Source organism: Triticum dicoccoides, chromosome 1B (genome assembly GCF_002162155.2).
Source record: "Triticum dicoccoides isolate Atlit2015 ecotype Zavitan chromosome 1B, WEW_v2.0, whole genome shotgun sequence".
Taxonomy (NCBI): domain Eukaryota; kingdom Viridiplantae; phylum Streptophyta; class Magnoliopsida; order Poales; family Poaceae; genus Triticum; species Triticum dicoccoides.
In genome coordinates, this window is record NC_041381.1 from 53923275 (window position 1) to 53947741 (window position 24467).

The 24467-nt window shown below is 50.3% G+C and overlaps 58 non-coding genes and 1 pseudogene across 58 annotated transcripts; all 59 read left to right on the forward strand.

Annotated features, from left to right (window-relative positions):
- The first annotated feature begins 130 nt into the window (after window positions 1-130).
- LOC119351331 lies at window positions 131-248 on the forward strand. The gene has a single exon (XR_005169846.1). It is a non-coding gene; the product is annotated as a 5S ribosomal RNA (ribosomal RNA).
- A 298-nt stretch (window positions 249-546) lies between these two features.
- On the forward strand, window positions 547-665 carry LOC119351122. Its single transcript, XR_005169658.1, has one exon. It is a non-coding gene; the product is annotated as a 5S ribosomal RNA (ribosomal RNA).
- Window positions 666-962: 297 nt separating this feature from the next.
- LOC119351325 lies at window positions 963-1080 on the forward strand. The gene has a single exon (XR_005169841.1). It is a non-coding gene; the product is annotated as a 5S ribosomal RNA (ribosomal RNA).
- A 298-nt stretch (window positions 1081-1378) lies between these two features.
- Window positions 1379-1497, forward strand: LOC119351270. Its single transcript, XR_005169790.1, has one exon. It is a non-coding gene; the product is annotated as a 5S ribosomal RNA (ribosomal RNA).
- A 297-nt stretch (window positions 1498-1794) lies between these two features.
- Window positions 1795-1913, forward strand: LOC119351278. Its single transcript, XR_005169797.1, has one exon. It is a non-coding gene; the product is annotated as a 5S ribosomal RNA (ribosomal RNA).
- Window positions 1914-2211: 298 nt separating this feature from the next.
- LOC119351227 lies at window positions 2212-2330 on the forward strand. The gene has a single exon (XR_005169750.1). It is a non-coding gene; the product is annotated as a 5S ribosomal RNA (ribosomal RNA).
- Window positions 2331-2627: 297 nt separating this feature from the next.
- LOC119351249 lies at window positions 2628-2746 on the forward strand. The gene has a single exon (XR_005169770.1). It is a non-coding gene; the product is annotated as a 5S ribosomal RNA (ribosomal RNA).
- Window positions 2747-3043: 297 nt separating this feature from the next.
- On the forward strand, window positions 3044-3161 carry LOC119351341. Its single transcript, XR_005169856.1, has one exon. It is a non-coding gene; the product is annotated as a 5S ribosomal RNA (ribosomal RNA).
- A 298-nt stretch (window positions 3162-3459) lies between these two features.
- LOC119351321 lies at window positions 3460-3577 on the forward strand. Its single transcript, XR_005169837.1, has one exon. It is a non-coding gene; the product is annotated as a 5S ribosomal RNA (ribosomal RNA).
- Window positions 3578-3875: 298 nt separating this feature from the next.
- LOC119351541 lies at window positions 3876-3994 on the forward strand. The gene has a single exon (XR_005170023.1). It is a non-coding gene; the product is annotated as a 5S ribosomal RNA (ribosomal RNA).
- Window positions 3995-4290: 296 nt separating this feature from the next.
- On the forward strand, window positions 4291-4408 carry LOC119351349. Its single transcript, XR_005169863.1, has one exon. It is a non-coding gene; the product is annotated as a 5S ribosomal RNA (ribosomal RNA).
- A 298-nt stretch (window positions 4409-4706) lies between these two features.
- On the forward strand, window positions 4707-4825 carry LOC119351239. Its single transcript, XR_005169761.1, has one exon. It is a non-coding gene; the product is annotated as a 5S ribosomal RNA (ribosomal RNA).
- A 297-nt stretch (window positions 4826-5122) lies between these two features.
- LOC119351335 lies at window positions 5123-5240 on the forward strand. Its single transcript, XR_005169850.1, has one exon. It is a non-coding gene; the product is annotated as a 5S ribosomal RNA (ribosomal RNA).
- A 298-nt stretch (window positions 5241-5538) lies between these two features.
- On the forward strand, window positions 5539-5657 carry LOC119351170. Its single transcript, XR_005169697.1, has one exon. It is a non-coding gene; the product is annotated as a 5S ribosomal RNA (ribosomal RNA).
- Window positions 5658-5954: 297 nt separating this feature from the next.
- On the forward strand, window positions 5955-6072 carry LOC119351393. The gene has a single exon (XR_005169903.1). It is a non-coding gene; the product is annotated as a 5S ribosomal RNA (ribosomal RNA).
- Window positions 6073-6369: 297 nt separating this feature from the next.
- Window positions 6370-6487, forward strand: LOC119351322. The gene has a single exon (XR_005169838.1). It is a non-coding gene; the product is annotated as a 5S ribosomal RNA (ribosomal RNA).
- A 297-nt stretch (window positions 6488-6784) lies between these two features.
- LOC119351236 lies at window positions 6785-6903 on the forward strand. Its single transcript, XR_005169758.1, has one exon. It is a non-coding gene; the product is annotated as a 5S ribosomal RNA (ribosomal RNA).
- Window positions 6904-7200: 297 nt separating this feature from the next.
- LOC119351214 lies at window positions 7201-7319 on the forward strand. Its single transcript, XR_005169737.1, has one exon. It is a non-coding gene; the product is annotated as a 5S ribosomal RNA (ribosomal RNA).
- A 298-nt stretch (window positions 7320-7617) lies between these two features.
- On the forward strand, window positions 7618-7735 carry LOC119351380. Its single transcript, XR_005169892.1, has one exon. It is a non-coding gene; the product is annotated as a 5S ribosomal RNA (ribosomal RNA).
- Window positions 7736-8033: 298 nt separating this feature from the next.
- Window positions 8034-8152, forward strand: LOC119351031. Its single transcript, XR_005169580.1, has one exon. It is a non-coding gene; the product is annotated as a 5S ribosomal RNA (ribosomal RNA).
- Window positions 8153-8449: 297 nt separating this feature from the next.
- Window positions 8450-8566, forward strand: LOC119351392. The gene has a single exon (XR_005169902.1). It is a non-coding gene; the product is annotated as a 5S ribosomal RNA (ribosomal RNA).
- A 299-nt stretch (window positions 8567-8865) lies between these two features.
- Window positions 8866-8983, forward strand: LOC119351303. Its single transcript, XR_005169821.1, has one exon. It is a non-coding gene; the product is annotated as a 5S ribosomal RNA (ribosomal RNA).
- Window positions 8984-9280: 297 nt separating this feature from the next.
- Window positions 9281-9398, forward strand: LOC119351251. The gene has a single exon (XR_005169772.1). It is a non-coding gene; the product is annotated as a 5S ribosomal RNA (ribosomal RNA).
- A 298-nt stretch (window positions 9399-9696) lies between these two features.
- Window positions 9697-9815, forward strand: LOC119351553. Its single transcript, XR_005170031.1, has one exon. It is a non-coding gene; the product is annotated as a 5S ribosomal RNA (ribosomal RNA).
- A 297-nt stretch (window positions 9816-10112) lies between these two features.
- LOC119351292 lies at window positions 10113-10231 on the forward strand. Its single transcript, XR_005169811.1, has one exon. It is a non-coding gene; the product is annotated as a 5S ribosomal RNA (ribosomal RNA).
- Window positions 10232-10528: 297 nt separating this feature from the next.
- On the forward strand, window positions 10529-10646 carry LOC119351396. Its single transcript, XR_005169906.1, has one exon. It is a non-coding gene; the product is annotated as a 5S ribosomal RNA (ribosomal RNA).
- Window positions 10647-10944: 298 nt separating this feature from the next.
- On the forward strand, window positions 10945-11062 carry LOC119351253. The gene has a single exon (XR_005169774.1). It is a non-coding gene; the product is annotated as a 5S ribosomal RNA (ribosomal RNA).
- A 298-nt stretch (window positions 11063-11360) lies between these two features.
- On the forward strand, window positions 11361-11479 carry LOC119351564. Its single transcript, XR_005170041.1, has one exon. It is a non-coding gene; the product is annotated as a 5S ribosomal RNA (ribosomal RNA).
- A 297-nt stretch (window positions 11480-11776) lies between these two features.
- On the forward strand, window positions 11777-11895 carry LOC119351248. The gene has a single exon (XR_005169769.1). It is a non-coding gene; the product is annotated as a 5S ribosomal RNA (ribosomal RNA).
- A 297-nt stretch (window positions 11896-12192) lies between these two features.
- Window positions 12193-12311, forward strand: LOC119351306. Its single transcript, XR_005169824.1, has one exon. It is a non-coding gene; the product is annotated as a 5S ribosomal RNA (ribosomal RNA).
- Window positions 12312-12608: 297 nt separating this feature from the next.
- On the forward strand, window positions 12609-12727 carry LOC119351134. Its single transcript, XR_005169668.1, has one exon. It is a non-coding gene; the product is annotated as a 5S ribosomal RNA (ribosomal RNA).
- A 298-nt stretch (window positions 12728-13025) lies between these two features.
- LOC119351202 lies at window positions 13026-13144 on the forward strand. The gene has a single exon (XR_005169726.1). It is a non-coding gene; the product is annotated as a 5S ribosomal RNA (ribosomal RNA).
- Window positions 13145-13440: 296 nt separating this feature from the next.
- On the forward strand, window positions 13441-13559 carry LOC119351268. Its single transcript, XR_005169788.1, has one exon. It is a non-coding gene; the product is annotated as a 5S ribosomal RNA (ribosomal RNA).
- A 297-nt stretch (window positions 13560-13856) lies between these two features.
- On the forward strand, window positions 13857-13975 carry LOC119351285. The gene has a single exon (XR_005169804.1). It is a non-coding gene; the product is annotated as a 5S ribosomal RNA (ribosomal RNA).
- A 296-nt stretch (window positions 13976-14271) lies between these two features.
- On the forward strand, window positions 14272-14390 carry LOC119351323. Its single transcript, XR_005169839.1, has one exon. It is a non-coding gene; the product is annotated as a 5S ribosomal RNA (ribosomal RNA).
- A 229-nt stretch (window positions 14391-14619) lies between these two features.
- LOC119351243 lies at window positions 14620-14738 on the forward strand. Its single transcript, XR_005169765.1, has one exon. It is a non-coding gene; the product is annotated as a 5S ribosomal RNA (ribosomal RNA).
- A 298-nt stretch (window positions 14739-15036) lies between these two features.
- Window positions 15037-15155, forward strand: LOC119351171. The gene has a single exon (XR_005169698.1). It is a non-coding gene; the product is annotated as a 5S ribosomal RNA (ribosomal RNA).
- Window positions 15156-15452: 297 nt separating this feature from the next.
- LOC119351423 lies at window positions 15453-15571 on the forward strand. The gene has a single exon (XR_005169919.1). It is a non-coding gene; the product is annotated as a 5S ribosomal RNA (ribosomal RNA).
- A 296-nt stretch (window positions 15572-15867) lies between these two features.
- On the forward strand, window positions 15868-15986 carry LOC119351265. The gene has a single exon (XR_005169785.1). It is a non-coding gene; the product is annotated as a 5S ribosomal RNA (ribosomal RNA).
- A 296-nt stretch (window positions 15987-16282) lies between these two features.
- LOC119351295 lies at window positions 16283-16401 on the forward strand. The gene has a single exon (XR_005169813.1). It is a non-coding gene; the product is annotated as a 5S ribosomal RNA (ribosomal RNA).
- A 296-nt stretch (window positions 16402-16697) lies between these two features.
- LOC119351110 lies at window positions 16698-16816 on the forward strand. The gene has a single exon (XR_005169647.1). It is a non-coding gene; the product is annotated as a 5S ribosomal RNA (ribosomal RNA).
- A 297-nt stretch (window positions 16817-17113) lies between these two features.
- LOC119351242 lies at window positions 17114-17232 on the forward strand. Its single transcript, XR_005169764.1, has one exon. It is a non-coding gene; the product is annotated as a 5S ribosomal RNA (ribosomal RNA).
- A 296-nt stretch (window positions 17233-17528) lies between these two features.
- On the forward strand, window positions 17529-17647 carry LOC119351286. The gene has a single exon (XR_005169805.1). It is a non-coding gene; the product is annotated as a 5S ribosomal RNA (ribosomal RNA).
- A 295-nt stretch (window positions 17648-17942) lies between these two features.
- LOC119351310 lies at window positions 17943-18062 on the forward strand. Its single transcript, XR_005169827.1, has one exon. It is a non-coding gene; the product is annotated as a 5S ribosomal RNA (ribosomal RNA).
- Window positions 18063-18359: 297 nt separating this feature from the next.
- Window positions 18360-18478, forward strand: LOC119351215. Its single transcript, XR_005169738.1, has one exon. It is a non-coding gene; the product is annotated as a 5S ribosomal RNA (ribosomal RNA).
- A 297-nt stretch (window positions 18479-18775) lies between these two features.
- On the forward strand, window positions 18776-18894 carry LOC119351294. Its single transcript, XR_005169812.1, has one exon. It is a non-coding gene; the product is annotated as a 5S ribosomal RNA (ribosomal RNA).
- A 297-nt stretch (window positions 18895-19191) lies between these two features.
- LOC119351307 lies at window positions 19192-19310 on the forward strand. Its single transcript, XR_005169825.1, has one exon. It is a non-coding gene; the product is annotated as a 5S ribosomal RNA (ribosomal RNA).
- A 229-nt stretch (window positions 19311-19539) lies between these two features.
- Window positions 19540-19659, forward strand: LOC119351387. The gene has a single exon (XR_005169899.1). It is a non-coding gene; the product is annotated as a 5S ribosomal RNA (ribosomal RNA).
- Window positions 19660-19875: 216 nt separating this feature from the next.
- On the forward strand, window positions 19876-19994 carry LOC119351482. The gene has a single exon (XR_005169972.1). It is a non-coding gene; the product is annotated as a 5S ribosomal RNA (ribosomal RNA).
- A 297-nt stretch (window positions 19995-20291) lies between these two features.
- LOC119351369 lies at window positions 20292-20410 on the forward strand. Its single transcript, XR_005169882.1, has one exon. It is a non-coding gene; the product is annotated as a 5S ribosomal RNA (ribosomal RNA).
- A 297-nt stretch (window positions 20411-20707) lies between these two features.
- On the forward strand, window positions 20708-20826 carry LOC119351494. Its single transcript, XR_005169982.1, has one exon. It is a non-coding gene; the product is annotated as a 5S ribosomal RNA (ribosomal RNA).
- A 297-nt stretch (window positions 20827-21123) lies between these two features.
- Window positions 21124-21232, forward strand: LOC119351417 (annotated as a pseudogene).
- A 297-nt stretch (window positions 21233-21529) lies between these two features.
- On the forward strand, window positions 21530-21651 carry LOC119351241. The gene has a single exon (XR_005169763.1). It is a non-coding gene; the product is annotated as a 5S ribosomal RNA (ribosomal RNA).
- A 445-nt stretch (window positions 21652-22096) lies between these two features.
- Window positions 22097-22215, forward strand: LOC119351267. The gene has a single exon (XR_005169787.1). It is a non-coding gene; the product is annotated as a 5S ribosomal RNA (ribosomal RNA).
- Window positions 22216-22511: 296 nt separating this feature from the next.
- Window positions 22512-22630, forward strand: LOC119351403. The gene has a single exon (XR_005169912.1). It is a non-coding gene; the product is annotated as a 5S ribosomal RNA (ribosomal RNA).
- Window positions 22631-22927: 297 nt separating this feature from the next.
- On the forward strand, window positions 22928-23045 carry LOC119351391. Its single transcript, XR_005169901.1, has one exon. It is a non-coding gene; the product is annotated as a 5S ribosomal RNA (ribosomal RNA).
- A 297-nt stretch (window positions 23046-23342) lies between these two features.
- On the forward strand, window positions 23343-23461 carry LOC119351424. Its single transcript, XR_005169920.1, has one exon. It is a non-coding gene; the product is annotated as a 5S ribosomal RNA (ribosomal RNA).
- Window positions 23462-23758: 297 nt separating this feature from the next.
- LOC119351327 lies at window positions 23759-23877 on the forward strand. Its single transcript, XR_005169842.1, has one exon. It is a non-coding gene; the product is annotated as a 5S ribosomal RNA (ribosomal RNA).
- Window positions 23878-24173: 296 nt separating this feature from the next.
- LOC119351574 lies at window positions 24174-24292 on the forward strand. Its single transcript, XR_005170050.1, has one exon. It is a non-coding gene; the product is annotated as a 5S ribosomal RNA (ribosomal RNA).
- The last annotated feature ends 175 nt before the right edge of the window (window positions 24293-24467 follow it).

Below are 24467 nucleotides of genomic sequence, written 5' to 3' on the forward strand. Positions count from 1 at the left end.
AGGGTGGGGTGGAAACCGCGTTAAACTCGTCTCCGTAGTTGAGAGGGAGCGGCCAAAGCAATGTACAATCGTCTTTGTAGTGGAGCTGGGAGGGGCAAGGATAAGGGACGAAGACGGGGGGTAACATGTCGGATGCGATCATACCAGCACTAATGCACTGGATCCCATCAGAACTCCGAAGTTAAGCGTGCTTGGCGAGAGTAGTACTAGGATGGGTAACCTCCTGGGAAGTCCTCGTGTTGCATTCCCTTTTTAATTTTTTTTTGCGCCGCTTGCAAAACAAAACGCACGTGTAAGTAATATATTTACCGTGTTTTATTATTTTGCATGAGTGCGGTAAATTATAGCTGGGTGCTCATGATTCACGAGTCTAGCGGCAGCGTTGTGGCGCGGCAAGCGTGCAATGGTGCGGTTGAGAGGGAGGGGTGGAAACCGCGTTAAACTCGTCTCCGTAGTTGAGAGGGAGCGGCCAAAGCAATGTACAATCGTCTTTGTAGTGGAGCTGGGAGGGGCAAGGATAAGGGACGAAGACGGGGGTAACAAGTCGGATGCAATCATACCAGCACTAAAGCACCGGATCCAATCAGAACTCCGAAGTTAAGCGTGCTTGGGCGAGAGTAGTACTAGGATGGGTGACCTCCTGGGAAGTCCTCGTGTTGCATTCCCTTTTTAATTTTTTTTGCGCCGCTTGCAAAACAAAACGCACGTGTAAGTAATATATTTGCCGTGTTTTATTATTTTGCACGAGTGCGGTAAGTTATAGCTGGGTGCTCACGATTCACGAGTCTAGCGGCGGCGTTGTGGTGCGGCAAGCGTGCACTGGTGCGGTTGAGAGGGAGGGGTGGAAAGCGCGTTAAACTCGTCTCCGTAGTTGAGAGGGAGCGGCCAAAGCAATGTACAATCGTCTTTGTAGTGGAGCTGGGAGGGGCAAGGATAAGGGACGAAGACGGGGGTAACATGTCGGATGCGATCATACCAGCACTAAAGCACCGGATCCCATCAGAACTCCGAAGTTAAGCGTGCTTGGGCGAGAGTAGTCCTAGGTGGGTGACCTCCTGGGAATTCCTCATGTTGCATTCCCTTTTTAATTTTTTTTTGCCCCGCTTGCAAAACAAAACGCATGTGTAAGTAATATATTTACCGTGTTTTATTATTTTGCACGAGTGCGGTAAGTTATAGCTGGGTGCTCACGATTCACGAGTCTAGCGGCGGCGTTGTGGCGCGGCAAGCGTGCACTGGTGCGGTTGAGAGGGAGGGGTGGAAACCGCGTTAAACTCGTCTCCGTAGTTGAGAGGGAGCGGCCAAAGCAATGTACAATCGTCTTTGTAGTGGAGTTGGGAGGGGCAAGGATAAGGGACGAAGACGGGGGTAACATGTCGGATGCGATCATACCAGCACTAAAGCACTGGATCCCATCAGAACTCCGAAGTTAAGCGTGCTTGGGCGAGAGTAGTACTAGGATGGGTGTCGTCCTGGGAAGTCCTCGTGTTGCATTCCCTTTTTAATTTTTTTTGCACCGCTTGCAAAACAAAATGCACGTGTAAGTAATATTTTTACCGTGTTTTATTATTTTGCACAAGTGCGGTAAGTTATAGCTGGGTGCTCACGATTCACGAGTCTAGCGGCGGCGTTGTGGCGTGGCAAGCATGCACTAGTGCGGTTGAGAGGGAGGGGTGGAAACCGCGTTAAACTCATCTCCGTAGTTGAGAGGGAACGGCCAAAGCAATGTACAATCGTCTTTGTAGTGGAGCTGGGAGGGGCAAGGATAAGGGACGTAGACGGGGGTAACATGTTGGATGCGATCATACTAGCACTAAACCACCGGATCCCATCAGAACTTTGAAGTTAAGCGTGCTTGGGCGAGAGTAGTACTAGGATGGGTGACCTCCTGGGAAGTCCTCGTGTTGCATTCCCTTTTTAAATTTTTTTTGCGCCGCTTGCAAAACAAAACGCACGTGTAAGTAATATATTTACCGTGTTTTATTATTTTGCACGAGTGCGGTAAGTTATAGCTGGGTGCTCACGATTCACGAATCTAGCGGCGGCATTGTGGCGCGGCAAGCGTGCACTGGTCGGTTGAGAGGGTGGGGTGGAAACCGCGTTAAACTCGTCTCCGTAGTTGAGAGGGAGCGGCCAAAGCAATGTACAATCGTCTTTGTAGTGGAGCTGGGAGGGGCAAGGATAAGGGACGAAGACGGGGGGTAACATGTCGGACGCGGTCATACCAGCACTAATGCACTGGATCCCATCAGAACTCCGAAGTTAAGCGTGCTTGGGCGAGAGTAGTACTAGGATGGGTGACCTCCTGGGAAGTCCTCGTGTTGCATTCCCTTTTAAATTTTTTTTGCGCCGCTTGCAAAACAAAACGCACGTGTAAGTAATATATTTACCGTGTTTTATTATTTTGCACGAGTGCGGTAAGTTATAGCTGGGTGCTCATGATTCACGAGTCTAGCGGCAGCGTTGTGGCGCGGCAAGCGTGCAATGGTGCGGTTGAGAGGGAGGGGTGGAAACCGCGTTAAACTCGTCTCCGTAGTTGAGAGGGAGCGGCCAAAGCAATGTACAATCGTCTTTGTAGTGGAGCTGGGAGGGGCAAGGATAAGGGACGAAGACGAGGGTAACATGTCGGATGCAATCATACCGGCACTAAAGCACCGGATCCCATCAGAACTCTGAAGTTAAGCATGCTTGGGCGAGAGTAGTACTAGGATGGGTGACCTCCTAGGAAGTCCTCGTGTTGCATTCCCTTTTTAATTTTTTTTGCGCCGCTTGCAAAACAAAACGCACGTGTAAGTAATATATTTACCGTGTTTTATTATTTTGCACGAGTGCGGTAAGTTATAGCTGGGTGCTCACGATTCACGAATCTAGCGGCGGCATTGTGGCGCGGCAAGCGTGCACTGGTCGGTTGAGAGGGTGGGGTGGAAACCGCGTTAAACTCGTCTCCGTAGTTGAGAGGGAGCGGCCAAAGCAATGTACAATCGTCTTTGTAGTGGAGCTTGGAGGGGCAAGGATAAGGGACGAAGACGGGGGGTAACATGTCGGATGCGATCATACCAGCACTAATGCACTGGATCCCATCAGAACTCCGAAGTTAAGCGTGCTTGGCGAGAGTAGTACTAGGATGGGTGACCTCCTAGGAAGTCCTCGTGTTGCATTCCCTTTTTAATTTTTTTTTGCGCCGCTTGCAAAACAAAATGCACGTGTAAGTAATATATTTACCGTGTTTTATTATTTTGCACGAGTGCGGTAAGTTATAGCTGGGTGCTCACGATTCACGAGTCTAGCGGCGGCGTTGTGGCGCGGCAAGCGTGCACTGGTGCGGTTGAGAGGGAGGGGTGGAAACCGCGTTAAACTCGTCTCCGTAGTTGAGAGGGAGCGGCCAAAGCAATGTACAATCGTCTTTGTAGTGGAGCTGGGAGGGGCAAGGATAAGGGACGAAGACGGGGGTAACATGTCGGATGCGATCATACCAGCACTAAAGCACCGGATCCCATCAGAACTCCGAAGTTAAGCTTGCTTGGGCGAGAGTAGTACTAGGTGGGTGACCTCCTGGGAAGTCCTCATGTTGCATTCCCTTTTTAATTTTTTTTTGCCCCGCTTGCAAAACAAAACGCATGTGTAAGTAATATATTTACCGTGTTTTATTATTTTGCACAAGTGCGGTAAGTTATAGCTGGGTGCTCACGATTCACGAGTCTAGCGGCGGCGTTATGGCGCGGCAAGGGTGCACTGGTGCGGTTGAGAGGGAGGGGTGGAAACCGCGTTAAACTCGTCTCCGTAGTTGAGAGGGAGCGGCCAAAGCAATGTACAATCGTCTTTGTAGTGGAGTTGGGAGGGGCAAGGATAAGGGACGAAGACGGGGGTAACATGTCGGATGCGATCATACCAGCACTAAAGCACTGGATCCCATCAGAACTCCGAAGTTAAGCGTGCTTGGGCGAGAGTAGTACTAGGATGGGTGTCCTCCTGGGAAGTCCTCGTGTTGCATTCCCTTTTTAATTTTTTTGCGCCGCTTGCAAAACAAAACGCACGTGTAAGTAATATATTTACCGTGTTTTATTATTTTGCACGAGTGCGGTAAGTTATAGCTGGGTGCTCACGATTCACGAATCTAGCGGCGGCATTGTGGCGCGGCAAGCGTGCACTGGTCGGTTGAGAGGGTGGGGTGGAAACCGCGTTAAACTCGTCTCCGTAGTTGAGAGGGAGCGGCCAAAGCAATGTACAATCGTCTTTGTAGTGGAGCTGGGAGGGGCAAGGATAAGGGACGAAGACGGGGGGTAACATGTCGGATGCGATCATACCAGCACTAAAGCACCGGATCCCATCAGAACTCCGAAGTTAAGTTTGCTTGGGCGAGAGTAGTACTAGGTGGGTGACCTCCTGGGAAGTCCTCATGTTGCATTCCCTTTTTAATTTTTTTTTGCCCCGCTTGCAAAACAAAACGCATGTGTAAGTAATATATTTACCGTGTTTTATTATTTTGCACAAGTGCGGTAAGTTATAGCTGGGTGCTCACGATTCACGAGTCTAGCGGCGGCGTTGTGGCGTGGCAAGCATGCACTAGTGCGGTTGAGAGGGAGGGGTGGAAACCGCGTTAAACTCATCTCCGTAGTTGAGAGGGAGCGGCCAAAGCAATGTACAATCGTCTTTGTAGTGGAGCTGGGAGGGGCAAGGATAAGGGACGTAGACGGGGGTAACATGTTGGATGCGATCATACTAGCACTAAACCACCGGATCCCATCAGAACTCTGAAGTTAAGTGTGCTTGGGCGAGAGTAGTACTAGGATGGGTGACCTCCTGGGAAGTCCTCGTGTTGCATTCCCTTTTTAATTTTTTTTGCGCCGCTTGCAAAACAAAACGCACGTGTAAGTAATATATTTACCGTGTTTTATTATTTTGCACGAGTGCGGTAAGTTATAGCTGGGTGCTCACGATTCACGAATCTAGCGGCGGCATTGTGGCCCGGCAAGCGTGCACTGGTCGGTTGAGAGGGTGGGGTGGAAACCGCGTTAAACTCGTCTCCGTAGTTGAGAGGGAGCGGCCAAAGCAATGTACAATCGTCTTTGTAGTGGAGCTGGGAGGGGCAAGGATAAGGGACGAAGACGGGGGGTAACATGTCGGATGCGATAATACCAGCACTAATGCACTGGATCCCATCAGAACTCCGAAGTTAAGCGTGCTTGGCGAGAGTAGTACTAGGATGGGTGACCTCCTGGGAAGTCCTCGTGTTGCATTCCCTTTTTAATTTTTTTTGCGCCACTTTGCAAAACAAAACGCACGTGTAAGTAATATATTTACCGTGTTTTATTATTTTGCACGAGTGCGGTAAGTTATAGCTGGGTGCTCATGATTCACGAGTCTAGCGGCAGCGTTGTGGCGCGGCAAGCGTGCAATGGTGCGGTTGAGAGGGAGGGGTGGAAACCGCGTTAAACTCGTCTCCGTAGTTGAGAGGGAGCGGCCAAAGCAATGTACAATCGTCTTTGTAGTGGAGCTGGGAGGGGCAAGGATAAGGGACGAAGACGGGGGTAACATGTCGGATGCAATCATACCACCACTAAAGCACCGGATCCCATCAGAACTCCGAAGTTAAGCGTGCTTGGGCGAGAGTAGTACTAGGATGGGTGACCTCCTGGGAAGTCCTCGTGTTGCATTCCCTTTTTAATTTTTTTTGCGCCGCTTGCAAAACAAAACGCACGTGTAAGTAATATATTTACCGTGTTTTATTATTTTGCACGAGTGCGGTAAGTTATAGCTGGGTGCTCACGATTCACGAATCTAGCGGCGGCATTGTGGCGCGGCAAGCGTGCACTGGTCGGTTGAGAGGGTGGGGTGGAAACCACGTTAAACTCGTCTCCGTAGTTGAGAGGGAGCGGCCAAAGCAATGTACAATCGTCTTTGTAGTGGAGCTGGGAGGGGCAAGGATAAGGGACGAAGACGGGGGGTAACATGTCGGATGCGATCATACCAGCACTAATGCACTGGATCCCATCAGGACTCCGAAGTTAAGCGTGCTTGGCGAGAGTAGTAATAGGATGGGTGACCTCCTAGGAAGTCCTCGTGTTGCATTCCCTTTTTAATTTTTTTTGCGCCGCTTGCAAAACAAAATGCACGTGTAAGTAATATATTTACCGTGTTTTATTATTTTGCACGAGTGCGGTAAGTTATAGCTGGGTGCTCACGATTCACGAGTCTAGCGGCGGCGTTGTGGCGCGGCAAGCGTGCACTGGTGCGGTTGAGAGGGAGGGGTGGAAACCGCGTTAAACTCGTCTCCGTAGTTGAGAGGGAGCGGCCAAAGCAATGTACAATCGTCTTTGTAGTGGAGCTGGGAGGGGCAAGGATAAGGGACGAAGACGGGGGTAACATGTCGGATGCGATCATACCAGCACTAAAGCACCGGATCCCATCAGAACTCCGAAGTTAAGCTTGCTTGGGCGAGAGTAGTACTAGGTGGGTGACCTCCTGGGAAGTCCTCATGTTGCATTCCCTTTTTAATTTTTTTTGCCTCGCTTGCAAAACAAAACGCATGTGTAAGTAATATATTTACCGTGTTTTATTATTTTGCACGAGTGCGGTAAGTTATAGCTGGGTGCTCACGATTCACGAGTCTAGCGGCGGCGTTGTGGCGCGGCAAGCGTGCACTGGTGCGGTTGAGAGGGAGGGGTGGAAACCGCGTTAAACTCGTCTCCGTAGTTGAGAGGGAGCGGCCAAAGCAATGTACAATCGTCTTTGTAGTGGAGTTGGGAGGGGCAAGGATAAGGGACGAAGACGGGGGTAACATGTCGGATGCGATCATACCAGCAGTAAAGCACTGGATCCCATCAGAACTCCGAAGTTAAGCGTGCTTGGGCGAGAGTAGTACTAGGATGGGTGTCCTCCTGGGAAGTCCTCGTGTTGCATTCCCTTTTTAATTTTTTTTGCACCGCTTGCAAAACAAAATGCACGTGTAAGTAAAATATTTACCGTGTTTTATTATTTTGCACAAGTGCGGTAAGTTATAGCTGGGTGCTCACGATTCACGAGTCTAGCGGCGGCGTTGTGGCGTGGCAAGCATGCACTAGTGAGGTTGAGAGGGAGGGGTGGAAACCGCGTTAAACTCATCTCCGTAGTTGAGAGGGAGCGGCCAAAGCAATGTACAATCGTCTTTGTAGTGGAGCTGGGAGGGGCAAGGATAAGGGACGTAGACGGGGGTAACATGTTGGATGCGATCATACTAGCACTAAACCACCGGATCCCATCAGAACTCTGAAGTTAAGCGTGCTTGGGCGAGAGTAGTACTAGGATGGGTGACCTCCTGGGAAGTCCTCGTGTTGCATTCCTTTTTTAAATTTTTTTTGCGCCGCTTGCAAAACAAAACGCACGTGTAAGTAATATCTTTACCGTGTTTTATTATTTTGCACGAGTGCGGTAAGTTATAGCTGGGTGCTCACGATTCACGAATCTAGCGGCGGCATTGTGGCGCGGCAAGCGTGCACTGGTCGGTTGAGAGGGTGGGGTGGAAACCGCGTTAAACTCGTCTCCGTAGTTGAGAGGGAGCGGCCAAAGCAATGTACAATCGTCTTTGTAGTGGAGCTGGGAGGGGCAAGGATAAGGGACGAAGACGGGGGGTAACATGTCGGATGCGATCATACCAGCACTAATGCACTGGATCCCATTAGAACTCCGAAGTTAAGCGTGCTTCGCGAGAGTAGTACTAGGATGGGTGACCTCCTGGGAAGTCCTCGTGTTGCATTCCCTTTTTAATTTTTTTTTGCGCCGCTTGCAAAACAAAACGCACGTGTAAGTAATATATTTACCGTGTTTTATTATTTTGCACGAGTGCGGTAAGTTATAGCTGGGTGCTCATGATTCACGAGTCTAGCGGCAGCGTTGTCGCGCGGCAAGCGTGCAATGGTGCGGTTGAGAGGGAGGGGTGGAAACCGCGTTAAACTCGTCTCCGTAGTTGAGAGGGAGCGGCCAAAGCAATGTACAATCGTCTTTGTAGTGGAGCTGGGAGGGGCAAGGATAAGGGACGAAGACGGGGGAAACATGTCGGATGCAATCATACCAGCACTAAAGCACCGGATCCCATCAGAACTCCGAAGTTAAGCGTGCTTGGGCGAGAGTAGTACTAGGATGGGTGACCTCCTGGGAAGTCCTCGTGTTGCATTCCCTTTTTAATTTTTTTTGCGCCGCTTGCAAAACAAAACGCACGTGTAAGTAATATATTTACCGTGTTTTATTATTTTGCACGAGTGCGGTAAGTTATAGCTGGGTGCTCACGATTCACGAGTCTAGCGGCGGCGTTGTGGCGCGGCAAGCGTGCACTGGTGCGGTTGAGAGGGAGGGGTGGAAACCGCGTTAAACTCGTCTCCGTAGTTGAGAGGGAGCGGCCAAAGCAATGTACAATCGTCTTTATAGTGGAGCTGGGAGGGGCAAGGATAAGGGACGAAGACGGGGGTAACATGTCGGATGCGATCATACCAGCACTAAAGCACCGGATCCCATCAGAACTCCGAAGTTAAGCGTGCTTGGGCTTAGTAGTACTAGGTGGGTGACCTCCTGGGAAGTCCTCATGTTGCATTCCCTTTTTAATTTTTTTTTGCCCCGCTTGCAAAACAAAACGCATCTGTAAGTAATATATTTACCGTGTTTTATTATTTTGCATGAGTGCGGTAAGTTATAGCTGGGTGCTCACGATTCACGAGTCTAGCGGCGGCGTTGTGGCGCGGCAAGCGTGCACTGGTGCGGTTGAGAGGGAGGGGTGGAAACCGCGTTAAACTCGTCTCCGTAGTTGAGAGGGAGCGGCCAAAGCAATGTACAATCGTCTTTGTAGTGGAGCTGGGAGGGGCAAGGATAAGGGACGAAGACGGGGGGTAACATGTCGGATGCGATCATACCAGCACTAATGCACTGGATCCCATCAGAACTCCGAAGTTAAGCGTGCTTGGCGAGAGTAGTACTAGGATGGGTGACCTCCTGGGAAGTCCTCGTGTTGCATTCCCTTTTTAATTTTTTTTGCGCCGCTTGCAAAACAAAATGCACGTGTAAGTAATATATTTACCGTGTTTTATTATTTTGCACGAGTGCGGTAAGTTATAGCTGGGTGCTCACGATTCACGAGTCTAGCGGCGGCGTTGTGGCGCGGCAAGCGTGCACTGGTGCGGTTGAGAGGGAGGGGTGGAAACCGCGTTAAACTCGTCTGCGTAGTTGAGAGGGAGCGGCCAAAGCAATGTACAATCGTCTTTGTAGTGGAGCTGGGAGGGGCAAGGATAAGGGACGAAGACGGGGGTAACATGTCGGATGCGATCATACCAGCACTAAAGCACCGGATCCCATCAGAACTCCGAAGTTAAGCGTGCTTGGGCGAGAGTAGTACTAGGTGGGTGACCTCCTGGGAAGTCCTCATGTTGCATTCCCTTTTTAATTTTTTTTTGCCCCGCTTGCAAAACAAAACGCATGTGTAAGTAATATATTTACCGTGTTTTATTATTTTGCACGAGTGCGGTAAGTTATAGCTGGGTGCTCACGATTCATGAGTCTAGCGGCGGCGTTGTGGCGCGGCAAGCGTGCACTGGTGCGGTTGAGAGGGAGGGGTGGAAACCGCGTTAAACTCGTTTCCGTAGTTGAGAGGGAGCAGCCAAAGCAATGTACAATCGTCTTTGTAGTGGAGTTGGGAGGGGCAAGGATAAGGGACGAAGACGGGGGTAACATGTCGGATGCGATCATACCAGCACTAAAGCACTGGATCCCATCAGAACTCCGAAGTTAAGCGTGCTTGGGCGAGAGTAGTACTAGGATGGGTGTCCTCCTGGGAAGTCCTCGTGTTGCATTCCCTTTTTAATTTTTTTTGCACCGCTTGCAAAACAAAATGCATGTGTAAGTATTATATTTACCGTGTTTTATTATTTTGCACAAGTGCGGTAAGTTATAGCTGGGTGCTCACGATTCACGAGTCTAGCGGCGGCGTTGTGGCGTGGCAAGCATGCACTAGTGCGGTTGAGAGGGAGGGGTGGAAACCGCGTTAAACTCATTTCCGTAGTTGAGAGGGAGCGGCCAAAGCAATGTACAATCGTCTTTGTAGTGGAGCTGGGAGGGGCAAGGATAAGGGACGTAGACGGGGGTAACATGTTGGATGCGATCATACTAGCACTAAACCACCGGATCCCATCAGAACTCTGAAGTTAAGCGTGCTTGGGCTAGAGTAGTACTAGGATGGGTGACCTCCTGGGAAGTCCTCGTGTTGCATTCCCTTTTTAATTTTTTTTGCGCCACTTGCAAAACAAAACGCACGTGTAAGTAATATATTTACCGTGTTTTATTATTTTGCACGAGTGCGGTAAGTTATAGCTGGGTGCTCACGATTCACGAATCTAGCGGCGGCATTGTGGCGCGGCAAGCGTGCACTGGTCGGTTGAGAGGGTGGGGTGGAAACCGCGTTAAACTCGTCTCCGTAGTTGAGAGGGAGCGGCCAAAGCAATGTACAATCGTCTTTGTAGTGGAGCTGGGAGGGGCAAGGATAAGGGTCGAAGACGGGGGGTAACATGTCGGATGCGATCATACCAGCATTAATGCACGGGATCCCATCAGAACTGCGAAGTTAAGCGTGCTTGGCGAGAGTAGTACTAGGATGGGTGACCTCCTGGGAAGTCCTCGTGTTGCATTCCCTTTTTAATTTGTTTTTGCGCCGCTTGCAAAACAAAACACACGTGTAAGTAATATATTTACCGTGTTTTATTATTTTGCACGAGTGCGGTAAGTTATAGCTGGGTGCTCACGATTTACGAGTCTAGCGGCGGCGTTGTGGCGCGGCAAGCGTGCACTGGTGCGGTTGAGAGGGAGGGGTGGAAACCGCGTTAAACTCGTCTCCGTAGTTGAGAGGGATCGGCCAAAGCAATGTACAATCGTCTTTGTAGTGGAGCTGGGAGGGGCAAGGATAAGGGACGAAGACGGGGGTAACATGTCGGATGCGATCATACCAGCACTAAAGCACCGGATCCCATCAGAACTCCGAAGTTAAGCGTGCTTGGGCGAGAGTAGTACTAGGTGGGTGACCTCCTGGGAAGTCCTCATGTTGCATTCCCTTTTTAATTTTTTTTTGCCTCGCTTGCAAAACAAAACGCATGTGTAAGTAATATATTTACCGTGTTTTATTATTTTGCACGAGTGCGGTAAGTTATAGCTGGGTGCTCATGATTCACGAGTCTAGCGGCGGCGTTGTGGCGCGGCAAGCGTGCACTGGTGCGGTTGAGAGGGAGTGGTGGAAACCGCGTTAAACTCGTCTCCATAGTTGAGAGGGAGCGGCCAAAGCAATGTACAATCGTCTTTGTAGTGGAGTTGGGAGGGGCAAGGATAAGGGACGAAGACGGGGGTAACATGTCGGATGCGATCATACCAGCACTAAAGCACTGGATCCCATCAGAACTCCGAAGTTAAGCGTGCTTGGGCGAGAGTAGTACTAGGATGGGTGTCCTCCTGGGAAGTCCTCGTGTTGCATTCCCTTTTTAATTTTTTTTGCGCCGCTTGCAAAACAAAATGCATGTGTAAGTATTATATTTACCGTGTTTTATTATTTTGCACAAGTGCGGTAAGTTATAGCTGGGTGCTCACGATTCACGAGTCTAGCGGCGGCGTTGTGGTGCGGCAAGCGTGCACTAGTGCGGTTGAGAGGGAGGGGTGGAAACCGTGTTAAACTCGTCTCCGTAGTTGAGAGGGAGCGGCCAAAGCAATGTACAATCGTCTTTGTAGTGGAGCTGGGAGGGGAAAGGATAAGGGACGTAGACGGGGGTAACATGTCGGATGCGATCATACCAGCACTAAACCACCGGATCCCATCAGAACTCCGAAGTTAAGCGTGCTTGGGCGAGAGTAGTACTAGGATGGGTGACCTCTTGGGAAGTCCTCCTGTTGCATTCCCTTTTTAATTTTTTTTGCGCCGCTTGCAAAACAAAACGCACGTGTAAGTAATATATTTACCGTGTTTTATTATTTTGCACGAGTGCGGTAAGTTATAGCTGGGTGCTCACGATTCACGAGTCTAGCGGCGGCGTTGTGGTGCGGCAAGCGTGCACTAGTGCGGTTGAGAGGGAGGGGTGGAAACCGTGTTAAACTCGTCTCCGTAGTTGAGAGGGAGCGGCCAAAGCAATGTACAATCGTCTTTGTAGTGGAGCTGGGAGGGGCAAGGATAAGGGACGTAGACGGGGGTAACATGTCGGATGCGATCATACCAGCACTAAACCACCAGATCCCATCAGAACTCCGAAGTTAAGCGTGCTTGGGCGAGAGTAGTACTAGGATGGGTGACCTCTTGGGAAGTCCTCCTGTTGCATTCCCTTTTTAATTTTTTTTGCGCCGCTTGCAAAACAAAACGCACGTGTAAGTAATATATTTACCGTGTTTTATTATTTTGCACGAGTGCGGTAAGTTATAGCTGGGTGCTCACGATTCACGAATCTAGCGGCGGCGTTGTGGCGCGGCAAGCGTGCACTGGTGCGGTTGAGAGGGAGGGTTGGGAACCACGTTAAACTCGTCTCCGTAGTTGAGAGGGAGCGGCCAAAGCAATGTACAATCGTCTTTGTAGTGAAGCTGGGAGGGGCAAGGATAAGGGACGAAGACGGGGGTAACATGTCGGATGCGATCATACCAGCACTAAAGCACCGGATCCCATCAGAACTCCGAAGTTAAGCGTGCTTGGGCGAGAGTAGTACTAGGATGGGTGACCTCCTGGGATGTCCTCGTGTTGCATTCCCTTTTTAATTTTTTTTTGCGCCGCTTGCAAAACAAAACGCACGTGTAAGTAATATATTTACCGTGTTTTATTATTTTGCACGAGTGCGGTAAGTTATAGCTGGGTGCTCACGATTCACGAGTCTAGCGGCGGCGTTGTGGCGCGGCAAGCGTGCATTGGTGCGGTTAAGAGGGAGGGGTGGAAACCGCGTTAAACTCGTCTCTGTAGTTGAGAGGGAGCGGCCAAAGCAATGTACAATCGTCTTTGTAGTGGAGCTGGGAGGGGAAAGGATAAGGGACGAAGACGGGGGTAACATGTCGGATGCGATCATACCAGCACTAAAGCACCGGATCCCATCAGAACTCCGAAGCTACGCGTGCTTGGGCGAGAGTAGTACTAGGATGGGTGACCTCGTGGGAAGTCCTCGTGTTGCATTCCCTTTTTAAAATTTTTTTCGCTGCTTGCAAAACAAAACGCACGTGTAAGTAATATATTTACCGTGTTTTATTATTTTGCACGAGTGCGGTAAGTTATTGCTGGGTGCTCACGATTCACGAGTCTAGCGGCGGCGTTGTGGCGCGACAAGCGTGCACTGGTGCGCTTGAGAGGGAGGGGTGGAAACCGCGTTAAACTCGTCTCCGTAGTTGAGAGGGAGCGGCAAAAGCAATGTACAATCGTCTTTGTGGTGGAGCTGGGAGGGGCAAGGATAAGGGACGAAGACGGGGGTAACATGTTGATGCGATCATACCAGCACTAAACCACCGGATCCCATCAGAACTCCGAAGTTAAGCGTGCTTGTGCGAGAGTAGTACTAGGATGGGTGACCTCCTGGGAAGTCCTCGTGTTGCATTCCCTTTTTAGTTTTTTTTGCGCCGCTTGCAAAAAAACACACACGTGTAAGTAATATATTTACCGTGTTTTACTATTTTGCACGAGTGCGGTAAGTTATAGCTGGGTGCTCACGATTCACGAGTCTAGCGGCGGCGTTGTGGCGCGGCAAGCGTGCACTGGTGCGGTTGAGAGGGAGGGGTGGAAACCGCGTTAAACTCGTCTTCGTAGTTGAGAGGGAGCGGCCAAAGCAATGTACAATCGTCTTTGTAGTGGAGCTGGGAGGGGCAAGGATAAGGGAGGAAGACGGGGGTAACATGTCGGATGCGATCATACCAGCACTAAAGCACCGGATCCCATCAAAACTCCGAAGTTAAGCATGCTTGGGCGAGAGTAGTACTAGGATGGGTGACCTCCTAGGAAGTCCTCGTGTTGCATTCCCTTTTTAATTTTTTTGCGCCGCTTGCAAAACAAAATGCACGTGTAACTAATATATTTACCGTGTTTAATTATTTTGCACGAGTGCGGTAAGTTATAGCTGGGTGCTCACGATTAACGAGTCTAGCGGCGGCGTTGTGGCGCGGCAAGCGTGCACTGGTGCGCTTGAGAGGGAGGGGTGGAAACCGCGTTAAACTCGTCTCCGTAGTTGAGAGGGAGCGGCCAAAGCAATGTACAATCGTCTTTGTAGTGGAGCTGGGAGGGGCAAGGATAAGGGACGAAGACGGGGGTAACATGTCGGATGCGATCATACGAGCACTAAAGCACTGGATCCCATCAGAACTCCGAAGTTAAGCGTGCTTGGGCGAGAGTAGTACTAGGATGGGTGACCTCTTTGGAAGTCCTCGTGGTGCATTCCCTTTTTAATTTTTTTTGCGCTGCTTGCAAAACAAAACTTACTTACTCACGAGTCTAGCGGCGGCGTTGTGGTGCGGCAAGCGTGCACTGGTGCGCTTGAGAGGGAGGGGTGGAAACCGCGTTAAAATCGTCTCCGTAGTTGAGAGGGAGCGGCCAAAGCAATGTACAATCGTCTTTGTAGTGGTGCTGGGAGGGGCAAGGATAAGGGACGAAGACGGGGGTAACATGTCGGATGCCATCATACCAGCACTAAAGCACTGGATCCCATCAGAACTCCGAAGTTAAGCGTGCTTGGGCGAGAGTTGTACTAGGATGGGTGACCTCCTGGGAAGTCCTCGTGTTGCATTCCCTTTTTAATTTTTTTTTGTGTCGCTTGCAAAACAAAACGCACATGTAAGTAATATATTTACCGTGTTCTATTATTTTGCACGAGTGCGGTAAGTTATAGCTGGGTGCTCACGATTCACGAGTCTAGCAGCGGCGTTGTGGCGCGGCAAGCGTGCACTGGTGCGGTTAAGAGGGAGGGGTGGAAACCGCGTTAAACTCGTCTCCGTAGTTGAGAGGGAGCGGCCAAAGCAATGTACAATCGTCTTTGTAGTGGAGCTGGGAGGGGAAAGGATAAGGGACGAAGACGGGGGTAACATGTCGGATGCGATCATACCAGCACTAAAGCACCGGATCCCATCAGAACTCCGAAGTTAAGCGTGCTTGGGCGAGAGTAGTACTAGGATGGGTGACCTCGTGGGAAGTCCTTGTGTTGCATTCCCTTTTTAAATTTTTTTGCGCCGCTTGCAAAACAAAATACACGTGTAAGTAATATATTTACCGTGTTTTATTATTTTGCACGAGTGCGGTAAGTTATAGCTGGGTGCTCACAATTCACGAGTCTAGCGGCGGCGTTGTGGCGCGGCAAGCGTGCACTGGTGCTGTTGAGAGGGAGGGGTGGAAACTGCGTTAAACTCGTCTCCGTAGTTGAGAGGGAGCGACCAAAGCACTATACAATCGTCTTTGTAGTGGAGCTGGGAGGGGCAAGGATAAGGGACGAAGACGGGGGAAACATGTCGGATGCGATCATACCAGCACTAAAGCACCGGATCCCATCAGAACTCCGAAGTTAAGCGTGCTTGGGCGAGAGTAGTACAAGGATGGGTGACCTCCTGAGAAGTCCTCGTGTTGCATTCCCTTTTTAATTTTTTTGCGCCGCTTGCAGAACAAAACGCACGTGTAAGTAATATATTTACCGTGTTTTATTATTTTGCACGAGTGCGGTAAGTTATAGCTGGGTGCTCACGATTCACGAGTCTAGCGGCGGTGTTGTGACGCGGCAAGCGTGCACTGGTGCGGTTGAGAGGAAGGGGTGGAAACCGCGTTAAACTCGTCTCTGTAGTTGAGAGGGAGCGGCCAAAGCAATGTACAATCGTCTTTGTAGTGGAGTTGGGAGGGGCAAGGATAAGGGACGAAGACGGGGGTAATATGTCGGATGCGATCATACCAGCACTAAAGCACTGGATCCCATCAGAACTCCGAAGTTAAGCGTGCTTGGGCGAGAGTAGTACAAGGATGGGTGTCCTCCTGGGAAGTCCTTGTGTTGCATTCCCTTTCTAAATTTTTTTGCGCCGCTTGCAAAACAAAATGCACGTGTAAGTATTATATTTACCGTGTTTTATTATTTTGCACAAGTGCGGTAAGTTATAGCTGGGTGCTCACGATTCACGAGTCTAGCGGCGGCGTTGTGGCGCGGCAAGCGTGCACTAGTGCGTTGAGAGGGAGGGGTGGAAACCGTGTTAAACTCGTCTCTGTAGTTGAGAGGGAGCGGCCAAAGCAATGTACAATCGTCTTTGTAGTGGAGCTGGGAGGGGCAAGGATAAGGGAGGAAGACGGGGGTAACATGTCGGATGCGATCATACCTGCACTAAAGCACCGGATCCCATCAGAACTCTGAAGTTAAGCGTGTTTGGGCGAGAGTAGTACTAGGATGGGTGACCTCCTAGGAAGTCCTCGAGTTGCATTCCCTTTTTAATTTTTTTGCGCCGCTTGCAAAACAAAACGCACGTGTAAGTAATATATTTACCGTGTTTTATTATTTTGCACGAGTGCGGTAAGTTATTGCTGGGTGCTCACGATTCACGAGTCTAGCAGCGGCGTTGTGGCGCGGCAAGCGTGCACTGGTGCGCTTGAGAGGGAGGGGTGGAAACCGCGTTAAACTCGTCTCCGTAGTTGAGAGGGAGCGGCCAAAGCAATGTACAATCGTCTTTGTGGTGGAGCTGGGAGGGGCAAGGATAAGGGACGAAGACGGGGGTAACATGTTGGATGCGATCATACCAGCACTAAACCACCGGATCCCATCAGAACTCCGAAGTTAAGCGTGCTTGGGCGAGAGTAGTACTAGGATGGGTGACCTCCTTGGAAGTCCTCGTGTTGCATTCCCTTTTTAGTTTTTTTTGCGCCGCTTGCAAAAAAAAACACACGTGTAAGTAATATATTTACCGTGTTTTACTATTTTGCACGAGTGCGGTAAGTTATAGCTGGGTGCTCATGATTCACGAGTCTAGCGGCGGCGTTGTGGCGCGGCAAGCGTGCACTGGTGCGGTTCAGAGGGAGGGGTGGAAACCGCGTTAAACTCGTCTTCGTAGTTGAGAGGGAGCGGCCAAAGCAATGTACAATCGTCTTTATAGTGGAGCTGCGAGGGGCAAGGATAAGGGAGGAAGACGGGGGTAACATGTCGGATGCGATCATACCAGCACTAAAGCACCGGATCCCATCAGAACTCCGAAGTTAAGCGTGCTTGGGCGAGAGTAATACTAGGATGGGTGACCTCCTAGGAAGTCCTCGAGTTGCATTCCCTTTTTAATTTTTTTGCGCCGCTTGCAAAACAAAACGCACGTGTAAGTAATATATTTACCGTGTTTTATTATTTTGCACGAGTGCGGTAAGTTATTGCTGGGTGCTCACGATTCACGAGTCTAGCGGCGGCGTTGTGGCGCGGCAAGCGTGCACTGGTGCGCTTGAGAGGGAGGGGTGGAAACCGCGTTAAACTCGTCTCCGTAGTTGAGAGGGACCGGCCAAAGCAATGTACAATCGTCTTTGTGGTGGAGCTGGGAGGGGCAAGGATAAGGGACGAAGACGGGGGTAACATGTTGGATGCGATCATACCAGTACTAAACCACCGGATCCCATCAGAACTCCGAAGTTAAGCGTGCTTGGGCGAGAGTAGTTCTAGGATGGGTGACCTCCTTGGAAGTCCTCGTGTTGCATTCCCTTTTTAGTTTTTTTTGCGCCGCTTTTAAAAAAACACACGTGTAAGTAATATATTTACCGTGTTTTACTATTTTGCACGAGTGCGGTAAGTTATAGCTGGGTGCTCATGATTCACGAGTCTAGCGGCGGCGTTGTGGCGCGGCAAGCATGCACTGGTGCGGTTGAGAGGGAGGGGTGGAAACCGCGTTAAACTCGTCTTCGTAGTTGAGAGGGAGCGGCCAAAGCAATGTACAATCGTCTTTATAGTGCAGTTGGGAGGGGCAAGGATAAGGGAGGAAGACGGGGGTAACATGTCGGATGCGATCATACCAGACACTAAAGCACCGGATCCCATCAGAACTCCAAAGTTAAGCGTGCTTGGGCGAGAGTAGTACTAGGATGGGTGACCTCCTAGGAAGTCCTCGTGTTGCATTCCCTTTTTAATTTTTTTTGCGCCGCTTGCAAAACAAAACGCACGTGTAAGTAATATATTTACCGTGTTTTATTATTTTGCACGAGTGCGGTAAGTTATAGCTGGGTGCTCACGATTCACGAGTCTAGCGGCGGCGTTGTGGCGCGGCAAGCGTGCACTGGTGCGGTTGAGAGGGAGGGGTGGAAACCGCGTTAAACTCGTCTCCGTAGTTGAGAGGGAGCGGCCAAAGCAATGTACAATCGTCTTTGTAGTGGAGCTGGGAGGGACAAGGATAAGGGAGGAAGACGGGGGTAACATGTCGGATGCGATCATACCAGCACTAAAGCACCGGATCCCATCAAAACTCCGAAGTTAAGCGTGCTTGGGCGAGAGTAGTACTAGGATGGGTGACCTCCTAGGAAGTCCTCGTGTTGCATTCCCTTTTTAATTTTTTTGCGCCGCTTGCAAAACAAAACGCACGTGTAAGTAATATATTTACCGTGTTTAATTATTTTGCAGGAGTGCGGTAAGTTATAGCTGGGTGCTCACGATTCACGAGTCTAGCGGCGGCGTTGTGGCGCGGCAAGCATGCACTGGTGCGCTTGAGAGGGAGGGGTGGAAACCGCGTTAAACTCGTCTCCGTAGTTGAGAGGGAGCGGCCAAAGCAATGTACAATCGTCTTTGTAGTGGAGCTGGGAGGGGCAAGGATAAGGGACGAAAGACGGGGGTAACGTGTCGGATGCGATCATACCAGCACTAAAGCACCGGATCCCATCAGAACTCCGAAGTTAAGCGTGCTTGGGCGAGAGTAGTACTAGGATGGGTGACCTCTTGGGAAGTCCTCGTGTTGCATTCCCTTTTTAATTTTTTTTGCGCTGCTTGCAAAACAAAACGCACGTGTAAGTAATATATTTACCGTGTTTAATTATTTTGCACGAGTGCGGTAAGTTATAGTTGGGTCCTCACGATTCACGAGTCTAGCGGCGGCGTTGTGGCGCGGCAAGCATGCACTGGTGAGCTTGAGAGGGAGGGGTGGAAACCGCGTTAAACTCGTCTCCGTAGTTGAGAGGGAGCGGCCAAAGCAATGTACAATCGTCTTTGTAGTGGAGCTGGGAGGGGCAAGGATAAGGGACGAAGACGGGGGTAACATGTCAGATGCGATCATACCAGCACTAAAGCACCGGATCCCATCAGAACTCCAAAGTTAAGCGTGCTTGGGAGAGAGTAGTACTAGGATGGGTGACCTCTTGGGAAGTCCTCGTGTTGCATTCCCTTTTTAATTTTTTTTGCGCTGCTTGCAAAACAAAACGCACTTACTCATGAGTCTAGCGTTGGCGTTGTGGTGCGGCAAGCGTGCACTGGTGCGCTTGAGAGGGAGGGGTGGAAACCGCGTTAAAATCGTCTTCGTAGTTAAGAGGGAGCGGCCAAAGCAATGTACAATCGTCTTTGTAGTGGTGCTGGGAGGGGCAAGGATAAGGGACGAAGACGGGGGTAACATGTCGGATGCGATCAATACCAGCACTAAAGCACTGGATCCCATCAGAACTCCGAATTTAAGCGTGCTTGGGCTAGCGTAGTACTAGGATGGGTGACCTCCTGGGAAGTCCTCGTGTTGCATTCCCTTTTTAATTTTTTTTGCTGGGTGCTCACGATTCACGAGTCTAGCGGAGGCGTTGTGGAGCGGCAAGTGTGCACTGGTGCGGTTGAGAGGGAGGGGTGGAAACCACGTTAAACTCGTCTCCGTAGTTGATAGGGAGCGGCCAAAGCAATGTACAATCGTCTTTGTAGTGGAGCTGGGAGGGGCAAGGATAAGGGACGAAGACGGGGGTAACATGTCGGATGCGATCATACCAGCACTAAAGCACCGGATCCCATCAGAACTCCGAAGTTAAGCATGCTTGGGCGAGAGTAGTACTAGGATGGGTGACCTCGTGGGAAGTCCTCGTGTTGCATTCCCTTTTTAATTTTTTTTGCGCCGCTTGCAAAACAAAACGCACGTGTAAGTAATATATTTACCGTGTTTTATTATTTTGCACGAGTGCGATAAGTTATAGCTGGGTGCTCACGATTCACGAGTCTAGCGGCGGCGTTGTGGCGCGGTAAGCGTGCACTGGTACGGTTGTGAGGGAGGGGTGGAAACCGCGTTAAACTCGTCTCCGTAGTTGAGAGGGAGCGGCCAAAGCAATGTACAATCGTCTTTGTAGTGAAGCTGGGAGGGGCAAGGATAAGGGACGAAGACGGGGGTAACATGTCGGATGCGATCATACCAGCACTAAACCACCGGAAACCATCAGAACTTTGAAGTTAAGCGTGCTTGGGCGAGAGTAGTACTAGGATGGGTGACCTCCTGGGAAGTCCTCGTGTTGCATTCCCTTTTTAATTTTTTTTGCGCCGCTTGCAAAACAAAACACACGTGTAAGTAATATATTTACCGTGTTTTATTATTTTGCACGAGTGCGGTAAGTTATAGCCGGGTGCTCACGATTCACGATTCTAGCGGCGGCGTTGTGGCGTGGCAAGCTTGCACTGGTGCGGTTGAGAGGGAGGGGTGGAAACCGCGTTAAACTCGTCTCCGTAGTTGAGAGGGAGCGGCCAAAGCAATGTACAATCGTCTTTGTAGTGGAGCTGGGAGGGGCAACGATATGGCACGAAGACGGGGGTAACATGTCGGATGCGATCATACCAGCACTAAAGCACCGGATCCCATCAGAACTCCGAAGTTAAGCATGCTTGGGCGAGAGTAGTACTAGGATGGGTGACCTCGTGGGAAGTCCTCGTGTTGCATTCCCTTTTTAATTTTTTGTGCGCCGCTTGCAAAACAAAACGCACGTGTAAGTAATATATTTACCGTGTTTTATTATTTTGCACGAGTACGGTAAGTTATAGCTGGGTGCTCACGATTCACGAGTCTAGCGGCGGCGTTGTGGCGCGGCAAGCGTGCACTGGTGCGGTTGAGAGGGAGGGGTGGAAACCGCGTTAAACTCGTCTCCGTAGTTGAGAGGGAGCGGCCAAAGCAATGTACAATTGTCTTTGTAGTGGAGCTCGGAGGGGCAAGGATAAGGGACGAAGACGGGGGTAACATGTCGGATGTGATCATACCAGCACTAAAGCACCGGATCCCATCAGAACTGTGAAGTTAAGCGTGCTTGGGCGAGAGTAGTACTAGGATGACTTCCCTCCTCGTGTTGCATTCCCTTTTTAATTTTTTTTGCGCCGCTTGCAAAATAAAACGCACATGTAAGTAATATATTCATCGTGTTTTATTAGTTTGCACGAGTGCGGTAAGTTATAGCTGGTTGCTCACGATTCACAAGTCTAGCGGCGGCGTTGTGGAGCGGCAAGCGTGCACTGGTGCGGTTGAGAGGGAGGGGTGAAAACCGCGTTAAACTCGTCTCCGTAGTTGAGAGGGAGCGGCCAAAGCAATGTACAATCGTCTTTGTAGTGGAGCTGGGAGGGGCAAGGATAAGGGACGAAGACGGGGGAAACATGTCGGATGCGATCATACCAGCACTAAAGCACCGGATCCCATCAGAACTCCGAAGTTAAGCGTGCTTGGGCGAGAGTAGTACTAGGATGGGTGACCTCTTGGGAAGTCGTCCTCGTGTTGCATTCCCTTTTTAATATTTTTTGCGCTGCTTGCAAAACAAAACGCACTTACTCACGAGTCTAGCGGCGGCGTTGTGGTGCGGCAAGCATGCACTGGTGCTGTTGAGAGGGAGGGGTGGAAACCGCGTTAAACTCGTCTCCGTAGTTGAGAGGGAGAGGCCAAAGCAATGTACAATCTTCTTTGTAGTGGAGTTGGGAGGGGCAAGGATTCGTGTTGCATTCCCTTTTTAATATTTTTTGCGCTGCTTGCAAAACAAAACGCACTTACTCACGAGTCTAGCGGCGGCGTTGTGGTGCGGCAAGCTTGCACTGGTGCTGTTGAGAGGGAGGGGTAGAAACCGCGTTAAACTCGTCTCCGTAGTTGAGAGGGAGAGGCCAAAGCAATGTACAATCTTCTTTGTAGTGGAGTTGGGAGGGGCAAGGATAAGGGACGAAGACGGGGGTAACATGTCGGATGCGATCATACCAGCACTAAAGCACCGGATCCCATCAGAACTCCGTAGTTAAGCGTGTTTGGGCGAGAGTAGTACTAGGATGGGTGACCTCCTGGGAAGTCCTCGTGTTTCATTCCCTTTTTAATTTTTTTTGCGCCGCTTGCAAAACAAAACGCACGTGTAAGTAATATATTTACCGTGTTTTATTATTTTGCATGAGTGCGGTAAGTTATAGCCGGGTGCTCACGATTCACGAGTCTAGCGGCGGCGTTGTGGCGCGGCAAGCGTGCACTGGTGCGGTTGAGAGGGAGGGGTGGAAACCGCGTTAAACTCGTCCCTGTAGTTGAGAGGGAGCGGCCAAAGCAATGTAGAATCGTCTTTGTAGTGGAGCTGGGAGGGCAAGGATAAGGGACGAAGACGGGGGTAACATGTCGGATGCGATCATACCAGCACTAAAGAATCGGATCCTACCAGAACTCTGAAGTTAAGCGTAATTGGGCGAGAGTAGTACTAGGATGGGTGACCTCTTGGGAAGTCCTCGTGTTGCATTCCCTTTTTAATTTTTTTTGCGCCGCTTGCAAAACAAAACGCACGTGTAAGTAATATATTTACCGCGTTTTATTATGTTGCACGAGTGCGGTAAGTTATAGCCGGGTGCTCACGATTCACGAGTCTAGCGGTGGCGTTGTGGCGCGGCAAGCGTGCACTGGTGCGGTTGAGAGGGAGGGTGGAAACCGCGTTAAACTCGTCCCTGTAGTTGAGAGGGAGCGGCCAAAGCAATGTACAATCGTCTTTGTAGTGGAGCTGGGAGGGGCAAGGATAAGGGACGAAGACGGGGGGTAACATGTCGGATGCGATCATACCAGCACTAAAGCACTCGATCCCATCAGAACTCCGAAGTTAACTGTGCTTGGCGAGAGTAGTACTAGGATGGGTGACCTCCTGGGAAGTCCTCGTGTTGCATTCCCTTTTTAATTTTTTTTGCGCCGCTTGCAAAACAAAACGCACGTGTAAGTAATATATTTACCGTGTTTTATTATTTTGCACGAGTGCGGTAAGTTATAGCTGGGTGCTCACGATTCACGAGTCTAGCGGCGGCGTTTTGGCGTGGCAAGCGTGCACTGGTGCGGTTAAGAGGGAGGGGTGGAAACCGCGTTAAACTCATCTCCATAGTTGAGAGGGAGCGGCCAAAGCAATGTACAATCGTCTTTGTAGTGGAGCTGGGAGGGGAAAGGATAAGGGACGAAGACGGGGGTAACATGTCGGATGCGATCATACCAGCACTAAAGCACCGGATCCCATCAGAACTCCGAAGTTAAGCATGCTTGGGCGAGAGTAGTACTAGGATGGGTGACCTCCTGGGAAGTCCTCGTGTTGCATTCCCTTTTTAAATTTTTTTGCGCCGCTTGCAAAACAAAACACACGTGTAAGTAATATATTTACCGTGTTTTATTCTTTTGCACGAGTGCGGTAAGTTATAGCTGGGTGCTCACGATTCACGACTCTAGCGGCGGCGTTGTGGCGCGGCAAGCGTGCACTGATGCTGTTGAGAGGGAGGGGTGGAAACCGCGTTAAACTCGTCTCCGTAGTTGAGAGGGAGCGGCCAAAGCAATGTACAATCGTCTTTGTAGTGGAGCTGGGAGGGGCAAGGATAAGGGACGAAGACGGGGGTAACATGTCGGATGCGATCATACCAGCACTAAAGCACCGGATCCCATCAGAACTCTGAAGTTAAGCGTGCTTGGGCCAGAGTAGTACTAGGATAGGTGACCTCCTAGGAAGTCCTCGTGTTGCATTCCCTTTTTAATTTTTTTGCGCCGCTTGCAATACAAAACGCACGTGTAAGTAATATATTTACCGTGTTTTATTATTTTGCACGAGTGCGGTAAGTTATAGCTGGGTGCTCACCATTCACGAGTTTAGCGGCGGCGTTGTGACGCGGCAAGCGTGCACTGGTGCGGTTGAGAGGGAGGGGTGGAAACCGCGTTAAACTCGTCTCCGTAGTTGAGAGGGAGTGGCCAAAGCAATGTACAATCGTCTTTGTAGTGGAGTTGGGAGGGGCAAGGATAAGGGACGAAGACGGGGGTAACATGTCGGATGCGATCATACCAGCACTAAAGCACTGGATCCCATCAGAACTCCGAAGTTAAGCGTGCTTGGGCGAGAGTAGTACTAGGATGGGTGTCCTCCTGGGAAGTCCTCGTGTTGCATTCCCTTTTTAAATTTTTTTGCGCCGCTTGCAAAACAAAATGCACGTGTAAGTATTATATTTACCGTATTTTATTATTTTGCACAAGTGCGGTAAGTTATAGCTGGGTGCTCACGATTCACGAGTCTAGCGGCGGCGTTGTGGTGCGGCAAGCGTGCACTAGTGCGGTTGAGAGGGAGG